The sequence below is a fragment of the Prionailurus bengalensis genome, chromosome B2 (assembly GCF_016509475.1).
Source record: "Prionailurus bengalensis isolate Pbe53 chromosome B2, Fcat_Pben_1.1_paternal_pri, whole genome shotgun sequence".
In the NCBI taxonomy this organism is placed as follows: Eukaryota; Metazoa; Chordata; class Mammalia; order Carnivora; family Felidae; genus Prionailurus; species Prionailurus bengalensis.
In genome coordinates, this window is record NC_057349.1 from 113,666,893 (window position 1) to 113,690,765 (window position 23,873).

Here is a 23,873-nt window from a genome sequence, read left to right on the forward strand (position 1 = left end):
CTGAGTCTTTTTGGAAGGGTGCCAACATTTAATTTGATGTGTATCTTTCCAGACAATTTTATTTTTTACCTATGTGAGATACATTTATGGCCCTAGGCTATCCACAGTACTATTTTAAAAATTTGTGTTTTTCAAAATGTAAATTTTATTTTAATATATGCATTATTCTGTAGTTTCTGTTTGGCCACCTTGATAAACCTTCTAATGAACTCTAATAATTTATAATTTTATTTTCTTAGATTTTTTGGTAGATGTTAATGTCATATTTAAATCATGATAATTTTATCTTTTCCTTTCTGATCTTTATCTCTCTTTTTTTTTCTTGTCTTAGATAGACAAGGACAGAGAGTAAGTATTGAGTAGACAATGATGGTATCAGTATCTTTTAGTATAACTTACTTGTATTCTGCTCCTAATATTTCATCCATTAAGTATGGTACTTATTATGTAATTCCACTACTGACACTTTATAGCAGATAAAATTTTCCTTCTATTCCTAGTTTGCTAGGATAAAAAGAATCAAGTGTTGAATTTTATCCAATGCCTATACATTATTTCGCTTTTGTCTTTTGACTTCTAATACAGAGAATTGATGGATTTTCTAGTCAAACCATCCTTGCATTCCTGGGATAAACACAATTTTACCTTGATATTTAATTTTTAAAAATATATCTACAAATTTTATTTTATTTGCTGCTGTTTTATTTAAGATGTATATATCTTAATTTATAAATATATTTGGGCCATAATTTCTTTTCTTGTACTTTTTCTTGTTTTGGTTTCAGTGCTACATTTGCTCAGTAAAATAGGTCACATGACTTATCATCTTTTTCTTTGCTCTGAAAGGTTTAGGAGAATTGTCTGGTTTTTTAAGGGTATGATAAATCTCCCAAGTGAAAACTTGGATTGGGCACCTTTTGAAGTATAACAATTAAATAATTAACAATTAATTGAATTTCTTTAGTGGTTCTTCATCTATGTAGGTCTTTTAAACTTTTGTTTGAGCCAGTTTTGGTGTTATACATCTTTTCTAGAAAATTGCCCATTTCGCTGAAGGGTTCATCTAGAAATGCAAAATTGGCCGCATGAAAGTGAAAGATGCAGCATTTCTTTCCTACATTTCAGGCTAAGAGTAGAGGAATTGCTTTTCTTGCCCAGTTAATTTTAACTTTTGTACCAGCAAAAACAAACTATACACTATTCCAGCTTTTTGTGATGTTCCCAATGAAATTAGTTATTTTGCTGTAGGAAGTAACTGTAGGAAATTCTTTTTTTTTTTTTTTTCTCAAATGGTAGTGGACTTAAATAATGCCACTCCCAATTCCAGCTCAAGAACCAGAAAATTCCACAATGCTTCTGATTTTCTTCAACTCTGCATGTTTCCTCATCAATAAAATGGAAAAAAATGCCTTACCATCTTATGGGGAGTAGTAGCTATGTTAAAGCATATAATGACTCTACCAGCCTCCATCCAAAGTTTGTGTGTGTTAAATTTTAGGAATAGTTTTTTTTTATTAATATATACTTACTGCTTTAAAGAAAATGTATTTAGTGTAAGCTGCATATTTGCATAAAAGAGTTTCACTCTCTCCTCTGTGGATAAGTAATTGGAACTGAATCTGGAGCTTTGGATTGTTGTCTAATCATCCTAATTAATTAGCAGCGTAAAACATAAGTTGACTTGTCTAATTTGAGTTATCAAACTTAATTAAAAGCAAAGCAAATAAAAGTGATTGTATGTAGTTAATTGTTATTCTAATCAATGTAATCAGTCAAGTAAGTTAAATAGTCAGAAGTAGTTGTGTTTTCACACACATAGTAAATCAGTGAGAATGATTTTGCTGACTTAGTAGAGATTGTACAAAAGTAACAGGTCTGAAGTTGTTGTTCAAGCATAAATCTCCAGGTTTTTCTGCTGTTGCCAAAGTTAAGATATATTTGGTATGGAGAGAAATTTCTCTACTCCAAGCCTGCCAAGCCTGGCAGGACAGTGAAAGTGATATGAAAAGTTCAGGAGAGGAAATCAAGAAGCTAAGTTAGAAGTTCTGTTCAGTGTGGGGCATGTAGTTAACTAACTTAAATCATTATTTTGTGAAAGGTATGCGTGTGGTGTATATTCAGCACCAGCTCAAGAACCTTTTTACAGCAACACATGCCCAGTTTTGCCCTTTTTCTTTGACCTTCTTAATAAGATAAATGTCTTTTATACTAAGGATAAGTGAAATCTAGTCTAATTAAATAACTGTCTTTCTCTTAGTGTTGCCGTAAGACTTCATTTTTCCAGGACTCTTTCTGTCTTAGTTTTCCTGTCAATTTTGAGTATTCCTTTCTCTGTTATACCCTACTAGGGAAAAAAAGCTTCCACTTTCTCATAGCAAGACCACTTGTCTTATGGCCCTAAATTTTCAGATCTAAGACACAGAACTACATGGTTAGAAGTTTGTGTTTTTCAATGCTTCCTTGCATTAATCTCCTCAAGAAAGTTAAACCATACCACCTAGCAATAAATCTACATTTTATTGGTGGGGGTCCCTGACTTTTTTGTGGTGAGATTTCCAAATCTCATCACCTCTTCATCCCTGGAAAAAAAAATAGGTGATATATAGTGAGAAGAAATAGTATATTGGAGAAAGGAGGGGAAGGATGATTGTTAGGGAAATCATGTTTGCATTGCTTTATGGAGTAAAGAGCACACTTTTTAGCCCAACTATGCTATGTCCTTGAGAGATGTTCCTCTAAAGGGGGGGGACCTAAACACTGGGTATATTGTGATTGCATGTTGGCATTTGGCTTTGATTGTATTTGTATTAAATTATAATTTCTGAATGTCAATATCTATTTTATCTTTGAGTGGAATTTTCCAATTGACTAAACATGAAGTTTATGCAATAAAGGCTGTATTTTCCAAGTTTTTGGTAGAAATGGCATCAAGAAATAGAGAAAGAACCTGGAGTGTGTAGTCAGAAAACCCACATTGGAATTCTAACTCTGCCATATTTTAGCTGGGTAAATTTGATGAAGGCACTCGCAATTTCTGAATTTCAGTATACACATCAGTAAGAATGGTAATATCTGTCTCATAGAGCTGTTGTAAAGATAAAAGAAAATGTCATTTGTAAAGCACTAGTAAGGCCTGGCGTATAAAATATCTTCAACATTATTTCTTCTTTTCCTCAATAGCTATATTGGCAATGTTGGGAGCAGGGAGATCTTTCTGTTCCAGACTCTATTTCTCACAAACTATATGACCTTGGTGGTTCCTATACTTGTTTTCTTTACTGTAAAATGGGAAGAAATATCTTCCCAAGTGAAAAACTGCCTGGGTGGCTCAGTTAGTTAAACATCTGACTTGGGCTCGGGTCATGATCTCACAGTTCATGGGTTCAAGCCCTGTGTCGGGCTTTGTGCTGACAGCTGGGAGACTGGAACCTGCTTCAGATTCTGTGTCTCCTTCTCTCTCTGCCCCTGCCCTGCTCATGCTCTGTCTCTCTCTGTCTCTCAAAAATAAATAAATATCAAAAAAATTTTTTAAAAAAGAAAAATCTGTTTTATAGAAATCTTGTGGCTTTCAAATGAGAAAGTAATATGCAATATTTTTGCATATTTTTTGCAATTTTGCAATTTTGAAAATTGTAAGTACTAAGGAAATATAAGCCATTCTCTTTAAAAGTAGGTATTAATTCAGGCACCAATATGTATATATTGTATTTTATCACAAAAACACAGTAAATAAACATTCAAGAAAGAGGAATTCTTGATATCCAAGGTCATATTTCACCACATTTATCCTTGGCCATTTTCTAAGTCCATGTGCAAATAAAATTCTAAAAAATGATTTTTTTCTGCCTATTGATATTTGTTCTTTTACACATATAATTGTGGGATACTTCACTTCCTGAGAAACAGGTACGAGCCTATTGGATCTTCTCCTAGAAAATATATACAAAAGATCAGGAGCTTTGTTTTGAAGGAAAGTAAGTTTGAAAATTAAGGTTGAAAGAAGAATGAGATTATTTACCAAGTCAAATAAAAATAAATATTGGTAGAAGTGTTGTTGCTATCATCTTGAAGATAGTGCTACTTGACAGAATAAATTTGCTTGAGTAGCAGATTTTCTTTTCTTTTTGCTTTATTTTTTGATAATTGCATCAGATTTGAAAAAGAAATAAGAATTATCTCTATTACCATCATGGCGACTCTTTCTGAACAAGAAAATTGATTACCAACATGCCAAATCACTGACCATAGCCCTAGAAAAGAAGGGTTTGATTTTTTCTTTTTTGAAATAATGCATGACATTGCTTTATGTAATTAGGTGTCACCCAGTTGCATACATAAGCTTTGTGCTGATAAGTGGAGAGTCTGTGATCATGCTTAGAAGTACTTTGAGTTGGTGTCTGGGCTCTAGGATGGGGCCACTTGACTCACTGTGATCTGAGTTGGAACACACTGCTTTATTACACAGCCATCTAGACCAAGAGTGAGGAAGAACAATTTACCAGCTAAAGCAACAAAGCGATTGAGGTAGACAGAAAGTAATTAGTTTTTAATGATCTTTTGGAAGTCACATGAATAGATTGATTTCTGTTTTGATCTTGCTTGAATTCATAGCGGCTTTTGAGTCTTCAATCCCACTTGGGCACGCATTGTTTCTCCATTTCACGGTCTGGCGCTCCTGCAGTTCAGGTTTTACTTGGACCATTGTTCCATTCTGTAAGGCTCTGCCCAGTGTTTTTGTGCTCTTCAGCTTTAAACATTGTTGTGGTGTTTTCCTTTTATTTCTATAGCTGTTTCCTCTTGGGAATTTGATGGGGTTATTATCACTTCCAAGAGGCTAACATCCAAATTGGAGGTTCTTAGTCAATTCATTTCTCAATGAGACATGCTCCGTGCTCCTTGTGAAGAGTGGTTTCAGCCCTGTCCTGGTTATAGATCAGACTTTTTCCTTCCCTCTTTTTTGGGTAATCTATTTAAAACTAACTAATGAGGTTGTAAGGAAGCAGTTTGTATGGCTGGAGTGGCTGTTAGGACTAAAAAGCTTTTCTCCATAACTTTACGTCTCCCCAAAGCTTTCCAGTCAATGACAACATCCCTAGCTTCTACTGGAGCATTGTTAATAACTCCCTGTTTCACTGTTAGACAGATGTCTACATTCCTGGAGTTTGTTTCACACTTACCCATCCCATTCTCAGACATCTTTCCTTATCAGGAAAGTAGTAAAGGCTTACAGTTTTTTCACTCCTTTTTGTTTGTTTGTTTGTTTGTTTGTTTTTGGTCAATTAAAACATGCCAGTTTTTTTAAAGCTATTTCTTGAGAAAATGTGGAAAAAATCAGCCAAATTTGCACTAGAGACTTTCAACATTTTAAAATAGACCTCCTGGGGCACCTGGGTGGTTCAGTCAGTGAAGTATCTGACTCCTGGTTCCAGATCACGTCATGATCTCATGGTTTGTGAGACTGAGCCCTGCATTGGGTTCTGTGATGACAGCATGGCGCTTGCTTGGGATTCTCTCTCTCTCCCTCTCTCTCTCTATTCCTCCCCCACTTTTGTGTGTGTGCACTCTCTCTCTCTCAAAATAAATAAACTTAAAAAATAGATCTCCTGGTTTTTCTGTAAAAATATATTCTTCAATATATGACAGTTTTATATAGTTATGCTTTAAAATAATTTTCCACTTAATTTAAAGAAATCATTTTCCATGTCAAAAAACAATAGATCTCCATGGTAATTTTCAAAGACTTCCAGAAAAAAGTGTTTGTTCATGGTCCTGGGCTTTGGGATGGCTATCAAAAGAAAATAGAAGTGATTCGAAACTAGTAAAAGAGCAAATAAATGCCATGACTGAAGTCCTCTGGAAAGGAGAAATCAGAACAAACAAGCTTTAGAAAGTCAAAAGAAATTACCTTCTAGTATGAATCAACAGATTTTACAACACTAACCAAACACTATACTTATGCTGAGTGTGAATTAGTACTTAGGAAATTGAATGCATGAGTGCAGGGATTCTGAATCTTTAGTCTGTCCTCTGCCTTCCTGCCCTCCAGGACAGGAAAAGGGAAGAGAGTTCAGGAAAAAGGTAGATGATAAGGTGAAGTAAATTGGACAAGAGAAAAGGAGATGCTGGGCTAGTGTGTTGGGAAGAAGCCTTAAGAGAGGAAAAGGAAGGGGGGCTTCAAAATATTTACAGCCAACATTCCATTGAGCACCAGGCACCCAGTGGAGAAAAGGCAATTTATCCTTGTCATAAACCTGGCTGCACTGTGTCTCCTGCTGCCAGGCATTTTGTTCCCAGAAGAAGGGGCTACCCAGGAATGTAAGGGGTGGGTGGGAGGGAAGGTCAGGAAAGGCTTTCATGGCCAGCACCTTTAGTCCATTTCAGGTTAGATTACAGCCTTGTCACTTTATCTTTGTTTATTCCTCTCTTTTGGTTTCCATTTGTGTTTTATATAGTTGGGCATCTCTAGCTCTGCATTTCTTCCTTTTTGCTAAGTATAGTCCTTTAAATTTTTTTCTAAGATCCTTTCTAACTGTGCTTTGTGAAATGTTATCATTTCTTCCTCAACCTGTAACCTTATAGAGGGTAAAATCTTCTGATTTTTTTAAAAACAAATCTTCAGTCTCACTGAAAGTTTATATTAATCTACCATCTTTGTGGTGTTAGTATTTCATTGGAAGATATCCCACATGATTATTTTATTCTGTACATTTCATTTCATGAAGATGTCTGAATATGGTCCATTCACTGAATCCTGAAGAACCTAACCTTTACTGAAAGGATAAATGGTTGCTTTCTTTTGTGCCAGTGACTATATTTGGATCACATGATGGCAGGTGTGCATCTGTCCAATGACCTTTGGGGTAATTTGGAGTTGAGGCATTTTTCCAAATTAAGGAAGGAATTCTAACAGTTGCTTATTATTATGAATTCAACCTCATCCATAATCTAGCATTTTGGGGATTTCCCACCTTTCCTGAAGGAGTTGTCCAGCTGTAGTAAAGACACTGAGTGTCGGCATCACAAGACATATTTTGTGTAACATTTTGGCCTACTTGCTCCAGAGGGAAAGGAAGTAGCAGGATTAGGCAGTGGATTCAAATTATGACTCAGTCTTCTAACAGAATGATCTTCTGACTATAATCAGGTTTCCTTATATAAGGAGGATATAATAATATTTAGCTCCTACAGTTGTTGTAGTCCCTCAATGGCATTTTATATGTGCCTGGTACATAGTAAGTCTCCATAAATAGTAACTGCTGGTTCATTATCATTTTTCTATTAGTAATAAATATTAGCCATAACCTTAAAATCTTTATATTCTCTTTAGGGGTTAAAATTAGCAGACATTCATCACCTAGAGGATATTGAAGTGTTAAGTATAAGATAATAACCATGCTTTCAATTGCAGGACTCAGGTGAAGGAAAGATTTATGTGGGTCAGCCAGTGGGGAAAAGAAGACTTCCCTAAAGAGGTGAGAACTGAATTGAGCCTTGAAGAGTAGATAGAATTTAAAACATAACAAAAGGGAATTTAAGGTTGCAGAGAGAGGAAGTCGGGGAGAAAAGTATAAGTGTAAAACAAAAAAGATAGGGTTTCAGAGCTAGTTTCTGGGTTATTTGTAAGAAGTTATTCTTTCCTTTTTCCTTTCTATCAGTGCCCTTTTATTAAATTAAGGTTTTTGTTTTGTTTTGTTTTGTTTTTAGCTGTTACCTGCACCAAAATAATAAATACGCTCCTAGTATCATGCCATTTTATTTATTTGTTTTTTTGTTTATTTATTTAATCTTTCTATTTTCATTTTATTTAGTTGACTTTACATAACACTGTGGAATATATAATGGCTTGTATTTCTCTGTTTTACATAGTGAATTATCCTAAAATGCCAAGATACAAATTGAAGCACATTGTTGAGATAGTAATATCTTGAGACTCAATCCCAAGGTAATTATGAGAAATCTGTCTACATACAAATAACAAGAAAGGAGAGCTCCTCTTCATACACTTATTTTTTTTTCTATCTGAGAGTACTGAAATTGCTAGCAAATAGCTTTTCTCTTCTCCAAGATTTTTAGGCTAATTTTTTAAAAAAATTTAAATCCAAGTTAGCTAACATATAGTGTATAATGATTTCAGGAAAAGAATTTAGTGATTCATCACTTACATATAACACCCAGTAGTATCATGCCATTTTAAATCCTTACACATCTTAGTTTAGTATTCAGGTGTAGCTTTGAAAGCATACCATTTTGGAATTAATTCTGGGGAGCCATGTTTGCAAGATTGCATATATTTTAGGCAAATTGAAAGACTTTATATTCCTAAGGACAACATGAAATTTCTAAGTAAAAGCATTGCATTTCAATGACTAATAAACACCCTCTCGTGTCTGTGCTGGCTGTTCCTCCATTCACTAAAGAAATCATGTTGAGTAGTCGATACTCTAGGAAGACACCATGCTACCAGAGTGCTGTGGTCACTGCAGTGCCCTCTTGTCCTCTGTGCTTTCCCACAGTCACAACTGTGAAGGAGGTTTTAGAGGTGGGGGACTTAAAGTGAGGTGGAGCCACCGAGGGCTTCAGGGGGTGCTGAAGACTCTTCGGTTGAAGCAGGTTAAAAACATAACTCAACTTCACTGTAGCTGTAAATGAAAGATTAGGGAGGTGGTATTTATAAAATCCTGAGACTGTATGATGCTCTGTATAATAAAATTTAGAGAGAGATGAAATTAAATTGTACCTAGTGATATACTCATTCAGTTCTTTCTTTCTAGGAATAACATTTATTACCATTCCCAATATTACCCTACTGTTCTCTTAGTTGGCCTGGTCTGTGGTTAGTGGCTGGCTGGGCAGGCCACGGGGTCCCAATCAGCACTGCCTCACCAGGCAAAGGCAACATGGCCTCCTTCAATGCCTTGCCTATCAACCCATTTTTACCTTTAGCTCTTAATTAAATGTAGGGGCAGCTTATGTGATCTATTTAATTACATGCATTCTTTCCCAAAGCCTTTTATTTCCCATGAAAGCCCCTGTAATGAAAGATTCTGTTGGCTGCTGTATCTGAACATCACTTGGAAGCATATTAGGAAAGGCAATATAGCTTAGCGTGTTTGAAACTAAACAGATGTGTGTTGAAGTTCTGTCGCCACTACTTATTAGCTGTATGATTTGGAGCAAGTTATTTAAGCTTGTTTTCTCCCTGTTAGAATAGGGATAATAATAATATTTATTGCAAAGTTTTTAAAAAAAGTAAGGATTAAAAGAGAAACCACGTTTTAGGTCACATAGTAGAATGATTGATACATAATGAATCACCATTAAATGAGATTGATTATTAATCAATAACCAGTTCATTAACAGTAAATGTGACTATTAAAATACATGGAATAATATACTTGTATTATTAACATATTATTTAATAAATATAATGATTAATATTAAAAATACCTACTGTTAGCTACTACTACAATTTTTATCATAGTGTTTGATTCAGTTAACTTTGTTCATTCCTTGACCTGTAACATGAGGATAATATTACCTACAGGCTGATGCTGTGAGCTACACCCACCTGAGAGAGAGGGCTGTGGCTGTGCTTTACAAACCACACAATAATTATTATAGCAAAGGTGAAAACAAGTAGATGGTGTTTGATAGGACTTCTAACCTTAATATATATGACCAGAACCTGCAAGACAGAGTTTTGGTGAGTGCTAACATTTTGTTTGTTTGTTTATTTACTTTGAGAGAGAGAGAGAGAGAGAGCACACAGACTCAGTGGGGAGGGACAGAAAGAGGGAGAGAGAGAGAATCACAAGCCAGCTCTGTGATATCAGCTCAGAGCCCAACATGGAGCTCCATCTTATGAATTGTGGGATCATGACCTGAGCCAAAACAAGAGTTGGATGCTTAACCAGCTGAGCCACCCAGGAGTACTAATATTTTTTTTATTTATTTATTTATTTATTTATTTATTTATTTATTTATTTTCAATTTAAATCCAAGTTATTTAACATATAGTATAATAATGATTTCAGGAATAGAATTCAGTGATTCATCACTTACATATAACACCCAGTGCTTATTCCAACCAGTGTCCTCCTTAATTCCTTTGCCCATTTAGCCCATTCCCCCACCCGACACCCCACCAGCAACCCCCAGTTCTCTGTATTTAAGAGTTTTTTATGGTTTGTCTCCCTCTCTGTTTTTATATTATTTTTGCTGCCCTTCCCCTATGTTCATCTGTTTTGTTTCTTAAATTCCACACATAAGTGAAGTCATATGATATTTGTCTTCCTTTGATTTTGCTTAGCATAATATACTCTAGTTCCATCCAAGTTGTTGCAAATGGCACGATTTCATTCTTTTTGATCTCTGAGTAATATTTCATTGTAAATATATACACATCTATTTTATCCATTCATCAGTTGATGGACATTTGGACACTTTCCATATTTGGGGTATTGTCAATAGTGCTGCTGTAAACATTAGGGTACATGTGCCCCTTTGAATCGGCACTCCTGTGTCCTTTGGATAAATATGTAGTAGTGTAATTGCTAGGTCATAGGATAGTTCTATTTTTAATTTTTTGATGGACCTACATACTGTTTTCCAGAGTGGCTGCACCAGTTTGCATTCCCACCAGCAGTGCAAAAGGGTGCCTTTTTCTCCACATCCTTGCCAACACTGTTGCCTGAGTTGTTCATTTTAACTATTCTGACAGGTATGAGATGGTATCTGATTGTGGTTTTCATTTGTATTTCCCTGATGATGAGTGATGTTGAGCCTTTTTTCATGTGTCTGTTAGCCACATGGGTGTCTTCCTTGGAAAAGTGTCTATTCATGTCTTTTGCCCATTTCTTCACTGGATTATTTGGTTTTTTGGTGTTGAGTTTGATAAGTTATTTATAGATTTTAGATACTAACCCTTTATCTGATATGTTGTTTGCAAATATCTTCTCCCATTCTGTCATTTGCCTTTTAGTTTTGCTGATTGTTTCCCTCACTGTGCAGAAGATTTTTATCTTGATGAGGTCCCAATAGTTCATTTTTGCTTTTGTTTCCCTTGCCTCTGGAGACCTGTCATGTAAGAAGTTGCTGCGGCTGAGGTCAAAGAGGTTGTTGCCTATTTTCTCCTCTAGGATTTTGATGGCAACCTGTCTTACATTTAGGTCTTTCATCCATTTGAATTTATTTTTGTGTATGGTGTAAGAAAGTGGTCCACGTTTATTCTGCATGTTGCTGTACAGTTTTCCCAACACGATTTGCTGATGAGACTCTTTTTTTCCATGGGATATTCTTTCCTACTTTGTCACAGATTAGTTGGCCATACGTTTGTGGGTCCATTTCTAGATTCTGTGTTCTGTTCCATTGATTTATGTGTCTGTTTTTGTGCCAGTACCATACTGTCTTGATGATTAGAGCTTTGTAATATAGCTTCAAGTCCATAATTGTCATGTCTCCAGCTTTGGTTTTCTTTTTCAGGATTGCTTTGGCTATTTGGGGTCTTTTTTGGTTCCATACAAATTTTAGGATTGTTTGTTGTAGCTCTGTGAAGAATGCTAGTGCTATTTTGATAGGGATTGCAAGTGCTAACCCTTTAAAAGTTAGTGCCAGTGTTTCTGGAGAGCCAAATGGATGGTTTGTAATGGAGCAAAATTCTGTATCCTGAAAGGCTGGTGGAACAGCTTACAATCCAGTTTCCTTTGCCTGGCATGGCCACTTTAGCTTTTGCACCCTTGTAGCTACCATGTAATTATAGAATTTGCCATCTTCTAAGAGAATTGCTTTGCTAAGGAACATTATTTCTTCCTTTCCTTTTTTTCTTAAAAAAAATTTTAGGGGTGCCTGGGTGGCTCAGTCAATTAAGCACCAACTTTGGCTCAGGTCATAATCTCATGGTCTGTGAGTTCAAGCCCTGTGTCAGATTCCGTGCTGACAGCTCAGAACCTGCAGCCTCCTTCAGATTCTGTGTCTCCTTTTCTCTCTGCCCCTCCCCGACTCATGCTGTCTCTCTCAAAAAATGAATAAACATTAAAAGGCCCTTTGGACACTTTGGGTGCCATAGCTACTATGAGAACCAGGATCTGCTATCAAAATAGTCAACTGATTTTTCAAATAGGCAGAATCATTAGTTCTCATTTTCTACCCACTGAACTTTGAAATATTATTTATTTTTCCTTTGTGGCATTTGTATATTATTTTTTTTTTCAACGTTTATTTATTTTTTGGGACAGAGAGAGACAGAGCATGAACGGGGGAGGGGCAGAGAGAGAGGGAGACACAGAATCTGAAACAGGCTTCAGGCTCTGAGACATCAGCCCAGAGCCTGACGCGGGGCTCGAACCCACGGACCGCGAGATCGTGACCTGGCTGAAGTCGGACGCTTAACCGGCTGCGCCACCCAGGCGCCCCAAGTGGCATTTGTATATTATGTCAGGGTTATTTTCCTCCTTCTTATTTAAATAGGCTTTCTTACATTATTAATGTATGAAGCACTTCAGGTTGGCACTAGTACTTTTGAATTACTAATTAAAATACCTCAAAAGCCTTTAAGAAAGAACTACATAATTTTCCATTTTATTTGTGACACTTCAGTTGTCATGTGACTTGATCCTTTAGCAAGTAAGTTGAGGGCTTAACATAAGAGCTAAACATCCTCGATCCTCAGTTATTTGGCTTTATTTTTCCTTTCCTTCATTTCTTCTTCCTCCCTCCCTCTCTCTGCCCTTCCTTTTTTTACTTTCTCTCAAGGAACTTCATTATTTACTTTCTTCTACATCTTACATGAAATTGCTAACTTTATCACTGTGATGATTACCCTAGACTTTGAAGTCAGGGTAAAGCCAAGTACAGATGATTAACACTTAGGTTAGACAGTGGAACCTGCTCACCCTCTCCCTCACCTTGGTGCTATGTCTTTCACATTCTTAATACCCTCTTTCAATTTCTTAAAAATAATGACCACTTTTGTCAACTGTCTTCTATTCTTTTATTCAGTCTTATAACCCCTTCTCATTAAAGTGTCTTTTTTTTTCTGTTGCAGGCACCCTGTATTTTGGTTTTGCTTGTTTTGTTTTCTCTCTCGTTTTCTGGGGGGAGGTTAAGTGTGGTGGTGGAGAGTATGTGTCCACACAGAAAAGTTTAAAACTGCTAGCTGAATGAAACTTGATGACTTTCTGAAATGCACATCAGGTTGCGGTGTGCTGGTTCATTTTGGATTAATGCATTTTTATCAAAGGGCTGGAAAAAATCAGCATACTTACAATTTTTGAAAATGTGTAATGAAGAAAAGGACAGTGGACACAAATGCACTTCATTCTCTGATGGGCAAAGAGAATTGTCTTTAACTTGATAATGTATCTGGTAAAAAGACAAGACATTGACTTGAGAAGTTACTGCCCTGCGCCCCTGGTGGAATCCGAGGATTACTGGCATTAGGAGGAGAGATTGCAGATTATGGTTACTAAATGGAAGGATTACTGAGACACATAAGCCTCAGACTGGAAGAAGACAATGGGAATTAAGAGATTACAATGAATAGAGAGTGGTATTAACTGTCTTTCCAAGGTTGAATACTTTTCACACACAAAAAAATGAGAACAACTGTTTCTCAGACTAAAGTGTGGAATGGTGCTAGAGCTGGGATTGCTTTTACATATTCTTTCCACGTTTGGCTAAAGCTTTAGGTTCTATTTGGCAGTCTCAGGAGAAAAATGGCAGTTGTGCTTATTTGGATATTGTTTCAAAACAAAGTCTTGATTTGTTGTCTTAATGCATGTACTTCTTGCCCTTCCTCGGTCACTGCTCTTATAATTCAAATGGTAAAGAGGGGTGTAAGAATTATATCTGAGGCAGTGGTGGAAGAGAGTGTAAGGTCCCTGCACTGGATTTCAGAGACCTGGAGTCTAAACCTAATTCTGACCCAAAGACTGTGACTGAATTTCTCAGACCCTCAGATACTTCATCTGCAAAATGGAGGGCATGATGCTGGATAATGTTCACAATTCCAGATGTTACTAAAAATATTGGTGCCTGTAAAAGATCTACAAGCATATTAATTGGGAGCATTGGGAATCTATTCAGTTATTCAGTGGTATTATATTTTGGAAATATCAGATGAGAGTTCAAGAATATTTTTTCTTTATGAAGGCTGTAACATTAATGAGATTTAGACCCTATTGGGACAACTGATTTCATTTTTAAAAGGCTAGTAACTCTTTATTTAAGAATAATAAAATAAATTTACATATAAAACATAAATGGTTAAACATTTCTCTGAAGTGTGTTTTAGTCCAAATGTTGCTCATTTGTGGTAACCAATAGGCTAAACTCTTGACGTTGAAGTAAACTGAAATGACGTCTCATCTAGTTCTGGTCTGAGGTATTTTATTTAGCTCCAAAATTCCTGTAAGAGTAAAGCCACACTTTGATATTGTACTTACACTTGATACAAGAATTAAAATATACATATTATATCAATTCTAATAAAAGAATATAACTAAGAAGAGACTGTTACTTTAAGCCTTTCTTTTAAAAAAGTACTAGGAAACATTCTTAGTGGTTGTGCTTGCTTTATTTAGCCGGGTTAATCTCTTAGTTGCTAAGGGCAGATTGATTTGTTTATAAACTTATTAAACCAAATCTGCGCACAACCACATCATAGATAATAGAGTGGGAAAAGACCACTCAAATTGTCAGTCTGCATCTACTCACCACCTCAGTCTTATTAATGTCTAATTTAACTTTTTCAGCAATATATTTCATATTGCATGTTTTGCACATTGTATTTTTAAATGATGTGCTGACGATGATTGTTAACCATGTGTGTGGGTGTGGCTGAAAAGACCCAATGTGCAACCAGATATCCTTTTCCAATGACATACCCAGGCTGGGCTACTACTCTCAGTGGGTCATTCTCGCTTCACTGGCACTGGAGCGTCCACGTGTGGTCTCACGTCTTTGAGACAGCCTAGCAGATGCCAAGCATGTTTGTTCCACACTGGTACCACTAGCACTAGGGAGGAGTATATGCCACTCTTAGGGTACTGCAATTGAATCTTTCTCTTGATATCTGACTCTTTTTTAAAAAAACCCCTCATTTTGGAATAAATAAAGCCAGATCTTTCCACTTGTTGAATGAGCTTTTTTAACTTTTGTAGTGTATTATTATCTGACACATGGAATTTTAAAACTTGTGGGATTTGAAATTTCTTTAAATGTCCTATTTCATTTTCTTAGCAGTTTTTATGACTATGTTGTTGTCTGGATAGTTCTCACAAAGCAGTGCTAAAAGGTAGCAGAGCCGGTGTATGTGTGTGTATGTGTGTATGTGGAATGGAAGTTTAAAGAGTAGGTGAAGTGACTTTTTGACAGGTGACAGTGGTAACCCAACTATGGAAAACCTTTATCTATTGTAGCAGATTGAAATTTGTACTCCACAATTTGGAAAGGCAGTAATGTGATTTTTTTTTTTTTTTTTTTTGGAATCAGTCTCAGGTTTACTCTTAAGGTCCCCCTCTGCCTAGGAGATAACCAGTAGCCTCAGTTTGATCCAGTGATGTTTTTAGCAACAATTAAATATCTTAGCTACCTTTCATTTCAAAGCTTGGTTGCTTTTCAGTAAAGGGCATCTAGATGGATTTCTTTCCATTTCCCTCAGTGGCATCTGGGAGCAAGGTGGGAAGTCAACTGTAATCATAGCAGTGGCATGGGGGCTTGACTCTCATTTATTTGCTGTCTTCTTGGTTTCTGTGGATTTCACCATGCTGTGCCTGGCTTGCCTGGTCCCAGCACAGACTCATCTTTTGAGCATCCTGCTGATTTCAATAACTGATGCTTGTGTACCTTTGATTTTGAGACTCCTGACCAATGTTGTAGATCTTTTTTGAACTAGGTTCTGAACACCTCTGCATTACCTGTTAGAGCCCATGGGGACTTTTGGTTTCACTTCACTGGAATGTATGAACCTATGTGGGGCTGGTCCTTCAACCCACACCCAGGCACTTTCGTTAGCTGTGGAGATTCTATTTCACAGCTCCTTCTGCAGCCATTTTGGATGCCATGCCATTCCAAATGCAGAACTTCTCAGATAGATTTGTGATGAGCCCAGTCTCTGCCTGGGAAAGCAGAGCATCAACAATGGCTCGTCAAGGGCACCTGTTGGGATGAGCACTGGATGTTGTATGGAAACCAATTTGACAATAAATTTCATATAAAAAAAAAGGTTCCTCAGATGCCCCTAAACCTATGTGGATGCTTCTCTTGCTGACTGATCTCTCCATCCCTGAGATTGGACCCCTGAGTTGGGATGAGGGAAGTAGATCCCTCTCTTCTTCTTGCTGTTTACTCTAGCACAGAAATGTGTTTTTATTGTTTTTGCTTTTTCCTTTTTAATTCCTGTTTTCTAGGAATTGACTATAGTCCTATCCTCTTTCTGTTCTACTCTAGGACATTTAACTATTGATCTGAGTCCTTCAGGCTGAGCTTTTATATGCAAAATGCTCAGCTTTGGGAAGTATTACTAAAGCCCTTTTCTTTCTCAAGAAAGTCTTGCTCCTGGTAAATCAAAAAGCCTTAGCATTCAGGCAATAGTCTTGCTATGGATGTAAAATCTTGTACTGTAAAACTGTAAGCTGATTGATGATTGCTATTCTTGGCTGTGTGTTGCCCTTTCCCTGAAGCAATGAACTCCATGAAATAGGAGGGTGTGGGAAAGATGGGGGAAGACTACAAGCAAATGAGGGTTAGGTTAGGAGGCATATGATATATGATTGTCTGTTTTTTAATGATCTTAGCAATTTTTGATGTTTGGTACCTAAATTGATTATATAATATATATAATATACTCTCTAGTGCTACTTTTATATTCTAGATCCTTAATATATATGCAAGATTCAGAAAACTGTGGGTAAATTGGAGATGAGTTTTCCCAAATAGTACTATAATTATTAAAACTTCTATATGTGTTACCTATTTATATATTTGGTATAAACCAGGTTGCCAAGGTCATATCAAGCTTGGAGCAAATGCAGAGCCACAGTTACAGAGAGAAAACAACTTCTCTGCCTTTATCCCCCACCTGCTATTGCGAAACTTCTCCCCAGAAAGTTCTTTCTCTTATCAGTTACTACTGGAAGTCCCCAGGAAGTATGGCCTATATGCTCTGGAAAATAGGATTCTCAGCTACAATGGGACATCTTTCTGTCTCTTCCCTTGTTTGACTCCCTTTGGTGATGTCTTCTTTAAAACGTCTGGACGCCGTGAAACTCCATATCGGTGGCCCTTCATGGCTGCTGCTACTGCATTGATGTGACATCCTCTGTTGATGCTCAGGGTCAGAGTCTGCTAATTGTTCCCCCAAATATCCATTTTCTCTTCCTCCTGGATATATAGCTATATTACATTTCTCAGTCATCCTTATAAAATGTGTGACCATGTAACTAATTTCTAGACAATCCTAGATATTTGGGAATGATGTGTGCCATAGCTGGGAAGAGTGGCTTTGCCTCCTCCATATTCTTTTTCCCTGTGTTTTGGTTAGATGCAAGTGATGATGATGCTCTGTGGCAGAGGCCAGCAAATTTCTTCTGCAAAGAGCAAGTCTGTAAATGTGTTAGGTCTTGAGAATCATATGGTCTCTGCCACAAGTATTCAATTTGGCTATTGTTGCACAAGAGCAGCCATAAACAGTGGGTAAATGTATAAATGCCTCTGTGTTCCCATTAAAGTTTATTTTAAAAAAGAGGCATGGGAATATGGTCAGTGATACTGTAATAGGGGTATAACAGGACAGATAGTAGCTATACTTGTGGTGAACATAGCATAATGTATAAACTTGTTAAATCACTGAGTTGTACACTGGAAACTAATGTAACATTGTTTGTCAGCTATACTCAAAAAAAAAAAAAAAAAAAAAGAAAGAAATGGCTGTATTTGTTGGCATCTGCCCTAGCAGAATCCCACAATATGGAAAGAGCTTGGATACTGAGTATGGAAGAAGGCTGCCTGTCAAATAGGAATACCCATCTCCAACTGTCACATGAGGGAGAAATAAACTTTTATTGTTTCTGATTTGTATATTAGTTATGTAGGACTGCCATAACAAATAACTACAAAGTGGATAGCTTAAAATAATGGAAATTCAAAGGGTACAAAACTGCTGATTCAAAGGGGCACATGCACCCTAATATTTACAGCAGCACTATCAACAATTGCCAAATTATGGAAAGAGACCAAATGTCCATCGACTGACAAGGGGATAAAGAAGATGTAGTTATATATATATATATAATGGAATATTACTCAGTGATCAAAAAGAATGAAATCTTGCCATTTGCAACAATGTGGATGAAACTGAAGTGTATTATGCTAAGCGAAATAAGTTAGAGAAAGACAAGTATCATGATTTGACTCACATAGAATATAAGAAACAACACAGATCAACAAAGGGGAAGGGAAGGGAAAATAAGATAAAAACAGAGGGAGGCAAACCATAAGAGGCTCAAATAGAAAACAAACAGTATTGATGGAGGGGAGATGAGGGGGGGATGGGCTAAATGGGTGATGGACATTAAGGAGGGGACTTGTTGGGATGAGCACTGGGTGTTATATGTAAGTGATGAATCACTAAATTCTACTCTTAAACCAGTAGCACACTATATGTTAAATAACCTGGATTTAAGCAAAATTAAAATAAATAAGTTAAAAATAAATAAGTAAAAGGGAAAAAAAGAAAAAAATAATGGAAATCCATCGGTCTTACAATTCTGGGGGCTAGAAGTTCAAATGTAGGTAGGACTGTGCTTCCTCTGCAACCTGAAGGGAGGAAGGCTTCCCTGCCTCTTCCTAGTTTCAGGTGGTGGCCTTCAGTTGGCTTGAAGCTGTATCACCCCAATCTCCACCTCTCCTGTCACATGGCATTGTTCCTATGTGTTTGTCTCTGCATCTCTTCTCTCTTATGAGGACAAGAGTCATATTGGATTAAGGGCCTATTTTACCTCATTATAATTTACATCTTAATTACATCTACAAAACCTTATTTCCAAAGGTCACATTCACAGGTACCAGGGGTTATTACTTCCACATATCTTTTGGGGTATACAATTGAATTAATGAAAAGCTATTATACATTTTTGGGGGAGAGTTTGGTTATTAATGAGGCCCACTGGACTGTGAGCATTTCAGCGACATGTTGTTCTTCACTGGGGAAAGTTTATTTTTCATGCCTTTGTACCTCACTTGATGTGTCTGAGAGGTGTGTGTGTGTGTGTGTGTATGTGTATAAAACAAATTATTCACCTGAAAGCAGAGCCACCATCTTTCTAGAACTCACGCCCCTGTCCACAGAGGGCTAGACAGAGACCAGAAGTGGTGACGGAGAGGTTAGAAATGACAGCCATCTCAGCGTGTGCCTGAGCATTGTTCTACCTGCTGTTTATGGGGACTGCTTAGCTAGGTTTTGTCTCAGTTCCCTTGGCATAAGCTTCTCCAGGAGGCTCATTTGTCACAGGTGCTCTTTGCAGAACCAGTTCCTTTTCTCCTGACCCCTCTACCACCACCCCCACAGACATGACTAGACATGTTTAATCCTAACCTGAACACAGCGGACACCCCCGCTTGGTATACTTCTACTGAGAACTATAAAAGGTGTTAATGACAAGTAATAATTGCACCTTTACCTCCATCTCCAACCAACAGATTTCTTTTAGGTGAAGCTTAACAGAAGTAACGGGTTGACAGGAGTCTGTCAGGAAACTGATTTAAGCAATTTCCTTCAAACAAAATTTTGAAACAAAGGTATAAGGCAAGGCGAGTCAAAAGATAAAAACTCCATCTGTGGGATACATTGACAGTCACCACCTGGGAAACTCATTCTTTTAGTTCGTAAGCCACTAATTTGCTATTCTGTGAAGAGCCTAAATAAAAAATAAAATGTGGAGGGGAGTCTGGGTGGCTCAGTTGGCTAAGCGGCCCACTTCAGCTTGGGCCATGATCTCACGGTTTGTGGGTCTGTGCCGACAGCTCAGAGTCTGGAGCCTGCTTCAGATTCTGTGTTTCCCTGTCTCTCTGTCCTTCCCCTGCTTGTGCTCTCTCTCTCTCTGTCTCCCTCTCTGTCTCTCTCTTTCTCTCAAGAATAAATAAACCTTAAAAATTAAATAAATAAATAACTAAAACAAAATGTGGCAATCAGTAAATTTTGAGAAAACAATGTTCCTATGTGTGTGTGTGTCCCTGTCTGTATTTGTGTCTGTGTGTAATCATTGATGTTTCTTAAATTTGTACAAGTGATCCGAAAAAAAAATGTATTTCTTAGTCTTCATATGCTTATAGGCCAGCCTTCTTTCTCCTACCTCAGACATGTGTTTCCAGGTAGGTTTACTGATTTGTAATCAATCAGCAGAGATATCCACTGTAACTCTGGTTTCTAGCCCCATTTAGAAGAACTCCAGCCCGGGAGAATCTAAACATATCATTCAGAGGCCTGTGATGTTGGAAAGAAAGGAGGTTTTGGATGATTTTGCTTTTGTTTGGAGTTGGGTCAGTGCCTCCCATTTACAGCTGGAACGTGTACTAGGTTTCAGATGTGTTTTGGAAGACTGGCATGGGCCTTATGATAGGTCGCCACAGCAGGGCATTCAGGAAACTCCAGGAGTAGGTTGTTATGTTAAACATATCTCTTTGTCAGTGAATATTAATGCTGAATAATGAGGCTATGGAAATCTTCCCCCTCTGCTGGCAATCTTGGTCCCCCCAGGCAATCTATGTGAGGGTCCTGAGCTCTTCTCTGTGGCTTCTCCACCAGGCTTTCACTCCTAGTAAAAAGAGTTCACAAAGGGGTTTCAAGTCAAAATACAGGAACGCAGCCTATTCCTGTAAAGGACATGAATGTCATTGGTGAATGGGAAGAAAATGCTCCAATGTGTAGAGATATAAGAACAAATGCCAGCAGAGAGGTTAACTTTTTGCCTGCAGATTGCTAGTGGTGATGGAGGCCATCATGTGAGAAATGCCATATGACCAGTTTCCTAGGATGAAAAGATGTCTTCTAAAAGTATGAATCATTCTTGCTTTATTTTTTTTTGGGGGGGGGTCTACTTGTTGTGCATCCACTTGTCTCATACTGTAACGTCCACCCCTTTACCTTTTGATCCCTTCATAGAACTTTTCATCTTCTTTAAAGAAAAAGCAGGATCTAAAACAGGATTGCAAACAATTATTTCAGAACAACAAGTTGAACTAATTGTCAACATTTAGAAATCAGGAGACGGCACATAAGAATCTTCATTTCTAGCATCTCTTGTAAAACAGATACCTATGGCAGCACTAGGCCTGCATTTCTGAATGGCAGAACACAGTGGGTTTATGGAGCCACATTTAGATGGGGGCACATGCTCTTACGAACACAGGCCAGCTTTATTTATTGACATGATTTTCCCTGTCTTTGTAGGCATTTGAATTTGCAACGTCTGATCTATAGGAAAGCAACCTTCAACAATTTTAATTTTCTTCCTTAGGATTCTAAGTTTTGTTTGTGTTTTGGTTTGTTTTTATTTTTGAGAGAGAGAGCGTGTGAGTGAGTGAAGGGCAGAGAGAGAGAGAGATTGAGGTAGAGAGAGGGAAAGAATTTCACACTGATGGTGAGGAGCCTGAGGTGGGGCTCGAACGCACCTGAATCGAGGCTCAAACTCACGAATGGTAAGATCATGACCTGAGCCATAGTCGGATGCTTAACTGACTGAGCCACTCAGGCACGCCTGTTTTTGTTTTTGTTTTTGTTTGGAATGGAACCAAAGTTATGGAATGGAAATGGCCAGTGAAAGTGTATAAATAAATGGACTTTGCTAGAACCACAATCTAAATACTTTTGACAGTAATGGGCTCAGAATTGCCCATGTCTGAAAGACAGGATGGGCGGAACTAGGTAGGCATTATGTAGTTTCCATAGATACATTTCAAGGGGAGATGTTTTCCAGATGGTACTATTGGTCTTGACTGCCTGGAGCAGCTTGTTAAGCTAGAACTGTGGCTTCCAAGGAGACTATATCTTGAGCTATGGTAACACATGTGGTCACCTGGCTAGACAAGAAAGCTTTTGGGTCTCGTCATATTACACAGGATAAGAAAAATGGAATGCTTTTGGATTAGTTAAACCTTGTTCTCTTTTCAACTTCTTCTGTTTGGAGGATTTCTTCTTCCAGAGGGGTTCTTGCTTCCTTGCCTGAGACCATGCCTATCTTTCAGGGTCCAGTTGGTTATGGAGAAATTGGAATTTTTGTTATTTTGGAAATATAATAAAAAATATAAAAACTATGATAAGTGAAATACAACCTCTTTTCTGATTTTTAATACTAAGACATATTTTTTTCTATACATATCTGTGTTTCTCACTCTTAAATGCCCCACCTTTTCATGATTGCTAGTCTTTTATGATTTACTTTATATGGTCTTTTTCCAGGAATCCTTTTATCCCATTGGGTTTTCCTTTCTTTCTTTTTTTTCTTCCATGCTGCTATGTTTTCCTTTTATTCTAGAATCTGTGTTTAATTTTCTAACTCTCTGCTTTTATTCTTATTTTTCTTTTGTCAGCCTGGTCTCTTTTATTTTCTATTATTGTTTCCTTTTCTCCCTCTTGGTGCCCTCCTACATGTGCTATTGTACATAGTCTGCTTATTTCCCTCTTCTGTTTAGTTTTTATTCTCTTACCATATACTTATGCCTCCTGCTTAAAAACAAACAAAACACAAAATGGATTCTTGTTAATTGTAGCTATCTCTCTAATTTCTTCACAACCACTACACACGATAAATCAGTTTTTATACTCTGACAAAGTTTAGTCCCCCCCCCCCCAGTCTTCTGTAGAAAATTAGGTTCTTATTATTATTTCTATTTTTAGGAAATAAAGATTCCTTCCATTTAGTAGCTTCTGGACTGGAAGCCATTATGTGGTCCCAGTGCTGTTTTGTTCCTTTGCTGGCTGTCTTACCTTAAAGAAGCCACAGTGTCTCTGGATCTCAGTTTCTTCATCTGTTACAGTTAAGAGGGAAGAACTTTCTTCCTGCTCAAAGGCCCTCAGACCAGCCTCATCGAAGTCAGCTGAGAGCTTCTTAGGACTAAATTAGCTCAGGCCTCCCCTTTACACTTCCTGATGCAGAATCTAATGGTTTTATGAGATCCCCAGGTGATTTGCATGCTCATCAAAGTTTGAGAAGCACAAACTAGATGATCTCCAAGATTTTTTCCACTTCGTTGAACCTAAGTAAAAACTTATTTTAATAAGTGAAAGTAAGTGAAAAATCAAGTGAAAACTGCCTTGCTTACGTGCCCTAGTAAAATTATCCAAAAATCCTTGATATAATGCCAATAACTTGGGGTTCTCCCTTAGAACAACCAGTTCAGAAGCTCTCGGGGATGGTATTTTTTTTCCATGTCCTAGGTAATTTTAATGAGTGGACTAAGAACCACTCAGGTATACTGCTTGAATGTTTACCTCCTTTTCTGATGCTATCAGCACTGCTTTCTTTTGGATCTAAGGTGAGTAATTGCTGTGGAAAGAGAGGAACTCGAAACTGTTTGGTTTTACCTACTTAAACACACCAGAAATTATTCTGGGGAGGATGAGGGGGTAAAGAAATAATTATTGAAGATAAATGTATGTATTTTTATTGTGTTCTGGGAACAAAAGGCAAGGTTCACTCACTATTTTTTTTTCCCCCAAGCCTCACTCAGATATCTGACAATGGAAGTGTTTGTGGTAACAAGAGGGAAGTAACCTCTGACAAGTGATAGATATGACATTTTATCTCCAGAGTTTTGGTGAGTTGGGCTGGATATTTCAGTGGAACCATTTCATGTCATTATAACCTGGGGCTGGTGTT